The 9,073-nt window shown below is 39.1% G+C and overlaps 1 pseudogene; it reads left to right on the forward strand.

Moving 5' to 3' along the window:
• The first annotated feature begins 5,749 nt into the window (after nt 1-5,749).
• Nucleotides 5,750-8,663, forward strand: LOC103204043 (annotated as a pseudogene).
• Nucleotides 8,664-9,073: the final 410 nt, after the last annotated feature.

Below are 9,073 nucleotides of genomic sequence, written 5' to 3' on the forward strand. Positions count from 1 at the left end.
ACACCAAAATAAAAAGGAAGAAAATCATAAAGTCTCAGAAAACACTAAAATAATAGCAACAAAAGAAATTCATTAACAAGCTAAGATCAGCACAAAAAAATATATGGGGGGAAAAAAAGCATCACACAAAAAAAAAGCACAGGAAAATGGAAGCAGCAAATTCATACCTGTCAATAAGTACACGGAATTTAAATAGATTTAATATACCAGTCAAGAGAGAGAGAGTAGCAGAATGGATAAGAAAACATGACCCATCAATATGCTGTCCATAAGAGACACACCTTACACAAAAGGACAAAAAATAAGCTAAAAATAAAAGGATGGGAAAACATGTATCAAGCAATATTGTTCTTGTTATTAGGTGCCATTCATTCAGTTCTGATTCATACATACCCTATGTACAACAGAACAAAAAACTGCCTGGTCCTGCACCATTGCAGCCACTGGGTCAATACATCTTTTTGACAGTCTTCCCCTTCTGTGCTGATCCTCTACTTTACCCATCATAATATTCATCTCCAGGGACTGGTTGCTTATGTCAACCTGATGAAAGTATGAGAGAAGCCTGGCCATTCTTACTTCTAAAGAAGATTCTGGCTGTACTTTCTCCAAGACAGATTTGTTCATTCTTCTAAAAGTTCATACCACATTCAATATTTTTCACTCACCCCACAATTCAAATCCATCAATTATTGTTCAGTCTTCTATATTCATTGTCCAGGTCTCACATGCATGTAAGGCAATTGAAAAGATCATGACTTGGGTTAAGCAGAACGTATTCTTCAAAGCTATATCGTTGCCCTTAAACACTTCAGAGGACTTCTTTGCAGGAGATATGCCCAATACAATACATCATTTGAATTCTTGATTTCTGCTCCCGTGGGTGTTGATTGTGGATCCATATAAAACAAAATCGCTGAAAACTTCAGTCTTGTTTTTCTATTTATTGTGATGTTGATTATTGGCCCAGTTGTGAGGATTTTTGCTTTATGTTGAGATGCAATCCATATCGAAGGCTGTAGTTTTTAATCTTTGTAAGTGCTCACATCTTCACTTTCAGCAAGCAGGGTTGTACCATCTGCATATTGCAGGTTGTTCATGATCTTCCTCTGATCCTGATGCTACACTCTTCTTCATATAAGCCAGCTTCTCTCATTATTTGCTAAGCATACAGTTTGAATAAGTATGGTGAAAGGATATAACCCTGATACACACCTTTCCTGATTTTAAACCATGCAGTATTCCCTTGTTCTGTTTGAATGACTGCCTCTTGGTTGATGTGCAGGTTCTGCATGAACACAATCAAGTGTTCTTGAATTCTAATTCTTCCTAATGTTATCTATAATTTATATGATCCACACAGTCGAATGTCTTTTCACAGTCAATAAACACAGGTCTATAAAACATCTCTCTGGTAGACTCTGCTTTCAGTCAAGATCATCTGACATCAGCAATGATCTCTTTCATTCCACATCCTCCTCTAAATCCAGCTTGAATTTCTAGCAGTTCCCTGCTAGAATAGTTATACTGCTGCAACCATTTTTGAATTATCTTCTGCAAAAATTTACTTCCATGTGATATTAATAATATTATTCAATAATTTTTGCATTCTGTTGGAATACCTTTCTTTGGATGGGCAAAATCTGGATCTCTTCTAGTAGTAGGAGAAACTCTGGTGGTGTAGTGCCTAAGGCATTTGACTGCTAACCAGAAGGCTGGTGGTTCAAACTACAAGCCACTTCCTGGAAGGAAGATTGGGCAATCTACTTCCGTGGAGATACTGCCTTGGAAACCCAAGGAAGGAGTCGCTGAGTCACATCCAACTCGTTGGCAGTGAGTGAGTGAGTAGTTGGTTGGCCAAATAGCTTCAAAATGTCTTGGCATAGATAAGTGAACACCTTCTGTGCTATATCTGTTTATTGAAACATATCAACTGGTATTCTATGAATTTTTGGAGCCTTGTTTTTTGCCTATGTTTTCAGTGCAGCTTAGACTTCTTCTTTCAATACCATAGGTTCTTGATCCTGAGCAACCTCATGAAATAGTTGAACATCAACCAATTATTTTTGGTAAAGTGACTTTGTATATTCCTTCCATCTTTTGATGTTTCCTGTATAGTCAATATTTTGCCCATAGATTTTGCCCACTATTGCAACCCAGGGCTTGAATTTTTGTTTAGTTCCCTAAGATAATCTTTAAACCTGAACAAAAACTATGTCTTGAGGTTACATTTTAGCTAAATAAGAGATTTTCTCACAAAGTAAAGACTATAAACTGTGAGTACTGCACATCTTTAAAAAATTATCTATGAGATCAATGGGTCAATAATAACTCTAAAACAAAGATGGAATTGTAAGGAACTAGGAAAAATAGATTGCTGGAAATGGAACATCCAGAAAGGAATTGAGAATGTTGACATATTATGAAAAATGTAACCAATGTTATAGGACAATTTATGTAATAGTTGTTAAATGGAAACCAAATATACTGTGTAAACTTTCACCAAATAATAAATAAACTTTTCTTAAAATAACGATGTTAGCACTAGGGGAAGTAGGGCATATGGGAACTCACTACACTGTCTTTATAATTTTTATATAAATCTATCACTATTCTAAAAGTATAAGTTTATTTTTAATAGACTGTTTCCAGAATGTATAATTAAAATAAAGCTCCTCTAGAACTGGACAGAACTTCATAAATGAGGAGAGGCAGATAAGTGCCTGTGAGCCAACTGAGGCTCGGTATATTAAAGAAGCTGTGCTCTGACTTGGTTCTTCAATTTGTTATCAGCAGGTCTGCATTCTGATCATTTTATTTATAACCTACCCTATATTTACTTTCTAATACCATCAATGTATAAGTTGTTGTTAGTGGCTATCAAGTAGATTCTAACTCATTGCAACCCCATGTGTGCAGAGTTAATGTGCTCTATAATGTTTTCTAGGCTGTGATCTTTTGAAAGCAGATCACCATGGCAATCTTCCAAAATTCCTCTGGGTGGGTTCAAACCCCCAACTTTTCAGCTAGTAGTTGAGTGCTTAACCATTAGTACTTAACCATTTGGATGAAGCGCTTAACCAGGGGCTTCCTCAAAAATTACTTATCACCAATAAATTGATTCCAGGGTAATTCTTAACCTTACAGCTCTCCAGTTTTATGATTCAAATCTTCATTGTGACTAAAATTAAGTAAGCATTTATTGAGTATATATATCATATAAAGTAGCAATCTGGCAATCGGTGGGGAAAAAAAAAAGATGGATATGAAATCCTGGGTCTTAAAAGGTTGAAATAATATACTAAGCATATTTTACATCTTTTTCCCTCTTTTATGCCAACCAAGACATTTTTTTTTTACTGTAATGCCAGAATTTTTACAATTTTAAGAATAAAATAAGCATTTCCCTGAAATATAATAAATATACAGTACTGTCTTAAACAATTTCCAGTTTAAAGCTTTTCTTGACTCAGAATTAATATTCTAAATATGTTAGTTAGCTTTATGTGTACGGCAGTTCTTGGCCAGCTATAACTAGTCCCCCCAGAATGTAATACTTTTGCCAAGAATTTGAGGGTTTGTGACGTTACATGTATAATGCATACTCTTTCTATAAAGTTAAACAATAATGAGGAATATTTTGAAAAACCTGATTTCTATCCTTTCTCTTCCTAACCTTATTATGCTAAAATAAAAAATAAAAAATAAAATAACAGTATTAATAGGTTGGTAATTCAAGTAGCAGTGGGTTCATACATAGTGGACAATTTTCCTCAGGGTTTCCAGACTAGGAAGAAGGACCTTCTGAAAAAATTTGCCAGTGAAAACCTTATGAATACACCAGAACATTGTCTGATATAGTACCAGAACACAAGCCCTTCAGGTAGCAAGGCACTCAAATCATGACTGGAGAAGAGCTGCCTCCTCAAAGGAAATTTGACCTTAATGACAGGGATGAAGTAAAGCTATCAGGACCTTCATTTGCTGATGTGACATGCCTGTCTCAAAATGAGAAGAATTAGCAGCAAACACCCATTAATAACCAGAATATGGATTGTATGAAGTATGAATATGGGAAAGTTACAAGTTGAAAAAGAAATGAAATGAACAAATAAAGACTAATATCTTAGACACTGTTGTTGTTCTTAGGTGCCATAGAGTCAGCCATGACTCACAGTGATCATATATGTACAACAGAACGCAACACTACCTGGTACTACCCCATCTTCACAATTCTTGCTATGTTTGAGCCCATTGAGGCAGCCATTGGGTCAATTCTTTTCCTTGAGAGTCTTCCCCTTTTTTGCTGACCCTCTGCTTTACCAAGCATGATTTCCTTCTCCATGGACAGTTCGCTTCTGACAACATGACCAAAGTACGTGAGATAAATGGTGCCCATTCATGGAGTATTTCAGCTGCACTTCTTCCGGGACAGATTTGTTCATTCTTCTGGCAGTCCATGGTATTTTTAGTATTCTTTGCCTACATGACAATTCAAAGGTATCATTTCATCTTTGGTCTTCCTTATTCACTGTTCAGCTTTCAAAGGCATACAATTATTGAAAATACCATGGCTTTGGTTAGGTGCACCTTAGTCTTCAAAGTGATATCTTTGCTCTTTAAAATTTTAAAGAGGCCTTTTGCAGCATATTTGCCCAGTGCAAGATGTTGTCCGATTTCTTGACTGCTTCCATGGATGTTGATTGTCAACCCAAGCAAAAAGAAAAAAGAAAAAAAAAAAAACAACTCTTTAACAACTTCAGTCTTTTCTCTGTTTATCCTGATTGTGCTTATTGGGCCAGTTGTGAGGATTTTTGTTTTCTTCATGTCAAAGTGTAATCCATACAGAAAACTGTAGTCTTTGACCTTCATCATTAACTGCAACAAATCCTCTTCATTTTCAGCAAGCAGCATTGTATCATCTGCATATCACAGGTTATTAATGAGTTTTCCTCTAACCATGATTTTGTGTTCTTCTTTAAACAACCTTGCTTCTCAGATTATTTGCTCAGCATATATATCAAATAAGTATGGTGAAAGGATACAACCTTCATGCACACATCTCCTGATTCTAAATCACACAGTATTCTCTTGTTCTTTTTGAATGACTACCTCTTGGTCTATGTACACGTTCCTCATGAGTACAATTAACTTCTGGAATTCCATTTTTTGCAATGCTATCCGTAATTTCTTATGATCCACACAGTCGAATGCCTTGGCATAATCAATAAAACACAGGTCGACACCTTTCTGGTATTCTCTGCTTTCAGCCAAGACTCATCTTATGTCAGCAATGATATGCCTCATTCCACTTCCTTTTCTGAATACAGCTTGAGTTTCTGGAAGTTCCTTGTCCATGTATTGCTACAACTACTTTTTAGTTATCTTTAGCAAAATTACTTGTATGTCATATTAATAATATTGTTAAATAATTTCCACCTTCTGTGGCATCGTCTTTCATTGGAATGGGCACAAATGTGTTTCTCTTTCAGTTGGTTGGCCAGGTACCTGTCTACCAAATTTCTTGGCACAAACAAGTAAATACCTCCAACACTGCATCTGTCTGTTGAACATCTTAATGGGTGTTCTGTCAGTACCTTGACCCTTGACCATCAAATGCTCACATGCAAGGGCAAGTTGAAGCTGAAAAAAATGAAAACAAGTATACAAGAGCCAACATATGACTGTGAGCATATTCCACCTGAATTTAGAGACCATTTGAAGAATAGATTTGAAACACTGAACACCAATGACCAAAGACCAGACGAGTTATGGGATGATCATCATATACGAAGAAAGCAAAAGGTCATTAAAAAGACGGAAGGAAGAAAAGATGAAAATGGATGTCAGAAGACACTCTGAAACTTATCCTTGAAATAGAGTAGCTAGAGTAAATGGAAGAAACGTTGAAATAAAGCAACTGAACAGATTTCAAAGGGCAGCTCAAGAAGATAAAGTAAAGTATCATAATGAAATATGCAAAGACCTGGAGTTAAAAAACCAAAAGGGAAGAACATGCTTGGCATTTATCTAGCTGAAAGAATTGATGAAAATATTCCAGCTTTGAGTTGTAACACTGAGGATTCTATGGGTAAAACACTGAATGATGTAGGAAGCATCAAAAGAAAATGGAAAGAATACACAGAGTCACTACATCAAAAAGAATTAGTCAATGTCCAACTATTTCAGGAGGTAGCATATAATCAAAAAACAATGGTATGGAAGGCAGAAGTCCAAGCTGCACTGAAGGAAGTGGCAAAAAAAACAAGGCTTCAGCAATTGACAGAATACCAATTGAGACATTTCAGCAAATAGATGCAACACAGGAGGGGCTTACTTGTTTATGCCAAGAAATTTGAAAGATAGCTTCGTGGTCAACTGACTGGAAGAGATCAGTATTTGTGCTCTGCATGTCTCAAAGAACAGTGATCCAACAGAATGTGTAATAGAACATGTAATGAGGGATATTGATGTCAGATAGATCTTAGCTGAAAGCAAAGAATACCAAAAAGATATCTACCTATGGTTTATTAACTATGTGAAGACATTCAATTGTGTGGATTGTAACAAATGATGGATAATATATCAAAGAATTGGAGTTCTGCAACAGTTACTTGTGCTCATGCAGAACCTGTACACAGACAAAGAGGTAGTCATTAGAAAAGACTAAGGGAATACTGTGTGGTTTAGAATCAGAAAAAGTGTGCATGAGGGTTATATCCTTTCACCATACTTATTCCATATGTATGCTTACCAAATAATCCAAGAAACTGGACTATATAAAGAAGAATGCAGCATCAGGGTTGACATCATAATTAACAACTTGTGAGGTATGCTCATGACACAACTTCCCTTGCTGAAAATGAAGTAGACTTGAAGCATTTACTGGTGAAGTTCAAAGACCACAGTTTTCAGTGTGGGTTATATCTCAAAGAAAACAGAGGGCGCCTGACTATATTGGTGCTGCGGTCTTCGGAAGTCCTCCAGCCCAGGCCGTGCCCCACTAAGCCCGACTGCCGGTTCTCTTCGGCCGCTGGCCCGCTCTCGGAAGCCGCGGCAGCTGGTAACAAAGAGCCCACCGGGCCGCAGCTACCCAGGCTACGGGAGCGAGGAATCGCCTGAGCGGCTGAGGATATCCCTGCCAGGCCATGAGTCGGGGCTCCCGGAGGTGAGGGGCGCGGCCCAGAAGCAGGTGCGAACCTAAAGGATGGTGCCTTCTTCCTTCCGGGCACGGGTGCCGCATCTCTTCCGGCCGCTCCACCCAGGAAGGAGGCTTCACGACATTTCCTCGGTGGCGCCTCGCTTTTACCTGCAGGGTCCAGAGTTCAGAGCCCCCAGGCTTCTTTGCGGACTCTGAGAAAGCCCAGCTCTACTTCCAGGCCCCCACTCAGGCAACTCTGACCTGCATATTTCGTCTACCCCTGCTGTAACGACTCTTCCTGTTATGACCAAAACTGAGCCCAGAAGTCCTACTCCCTCAGCCTTCAAAGGTCCTTCTCATTCCTTTATTTAATCCCTCTCATGGCACTTTGGGAGCTCTGGTAGCACAGTGGCTAAGACACTTGCCTGCTAACCAGACGGCTGGTGGTTCAAACCCATCAGCCACTCCTCGGAAGGAAGGTTGGGCAATCCTACTTCCGTAGTGATACTGCCTTGGAAACCCAAGGAGGGGTGGCTATGAGTCGGGTTTGACTCGGCACATAACAACAACAACAACATGGCACTTTAGGTTTGTCAGGGACCTTAGGCCAGCATATATGTCAACATCAGGGCCCATCAGTCTATCTACTTGCCTTAACCCTGCATTGTCAGGTCTTTCTTGTCTGAGTACTTCCTTAAATAGTTCAAATCCCCTTTCTTCCATTTCCCTCCCACCACATGGCTCCTCCACTCCTATTGCTCCAGTATTCACTGTTCTTCCTCCTTTTACTTCTTTGACCAATAATTTTACTTTAAGTGGCAACCCATCTCTTAGCCCAGCAGTATCTCTTCCAGGGTCATCAATAGCCATCTCTTCTACCACGGTCACATCCACATCTCTCTCTCATCCTAGCTCTACAGCAGTGGTTCTCTCAGGGCTTTCACCTCAACACCAGTCTTGGCAGCACCTTTCCCCCTCAACTTGTCTACTGCTGTTCCTTCACATTTTTCAGTCACTCAAGAACCTCTGCCATCCTCAAATCCATCATACCCTGGCTTTTTTTGTCTCTAATGCCTCCAGTGTTGCCCCTGCTCTCCCTTCCTTCCCGGGGCTGCAGGCACCCTCCACAGTGGCTGCTGTGACACCACCGCCTGTTGCTGCTACAGCCCCGTCACCTGGTCCAATCCTTCCAGGATTCGCATCAGCATTTAGTTCCAACTTCAGCTCAGCTCTGGTTGCACAAGCTGGTTTGTCATCTGGACTTCAAGCCACAGGCAGCTTTGTTTTTCTAGGCCTTTTATCCCTCCCAGGTATCCCAGGGTTTTCCCAGAATCCTTCACAGTCTACTTTGCAAGAATTACAGCATAATGCAGCTGCACAGTCAGTATTATTACAGCAGGTCCATTCAGCTTCAACTATGGATAGCTACCCAGCTCAACCTGATGGGTTTCCTAGTTACCCTTCAAAACCAGGAACACCATTTTCTTTGCAACCAAGCCTCTCCCAAAGTGGGTGGCAGTGAATATATTTAATTTTTATTCTCCTTTGGAGCAATATCAAAATTGCCTGAGGACTACACTGAACAATCTGACAAACGTTAAGTTGAAGTTGGGAAAAAGTTCAAAAGTGAGAATGAGGATCATTGTGATAAGAGTTTGAAAATCATGGTTGCAATTTTTTTTCAAACAGTTTTAAGTTTGTACACTCTCCTATGTAAATATACTCACAATGTGGAGAATAGTATTGAAGAAAGCATTTGGGGATTTTTCAACTCCTATCCTATGAGATTTTGAAACTTGTATGTGAGCTACATAGAAAGACTATTAAAGAGAGATTGAACTCTTTATAGCTGAATACAGCCTTAAATCTGCTTGTACAGCATCCACTGACAAAAGTAATAGTTGTGCCTCAGACTTACAGGTTTCATGTGGC

Source organism: Orycteropus afer, unplaced genomic scaffold (assembly GCF_000298275.1).
Source record: "Orycteropus afer afer isolate SDZICR_OR568_19922 unplaced genomic scaffold, OryAfe1.0 scaffold00240, whole genome shotgun sequence".
NCBI lineage: Eukaryota > Metazoa > Chordata > Mammalia > Tubulidentata > Orycteropodidae > Orycteropus > Orycteropus afer.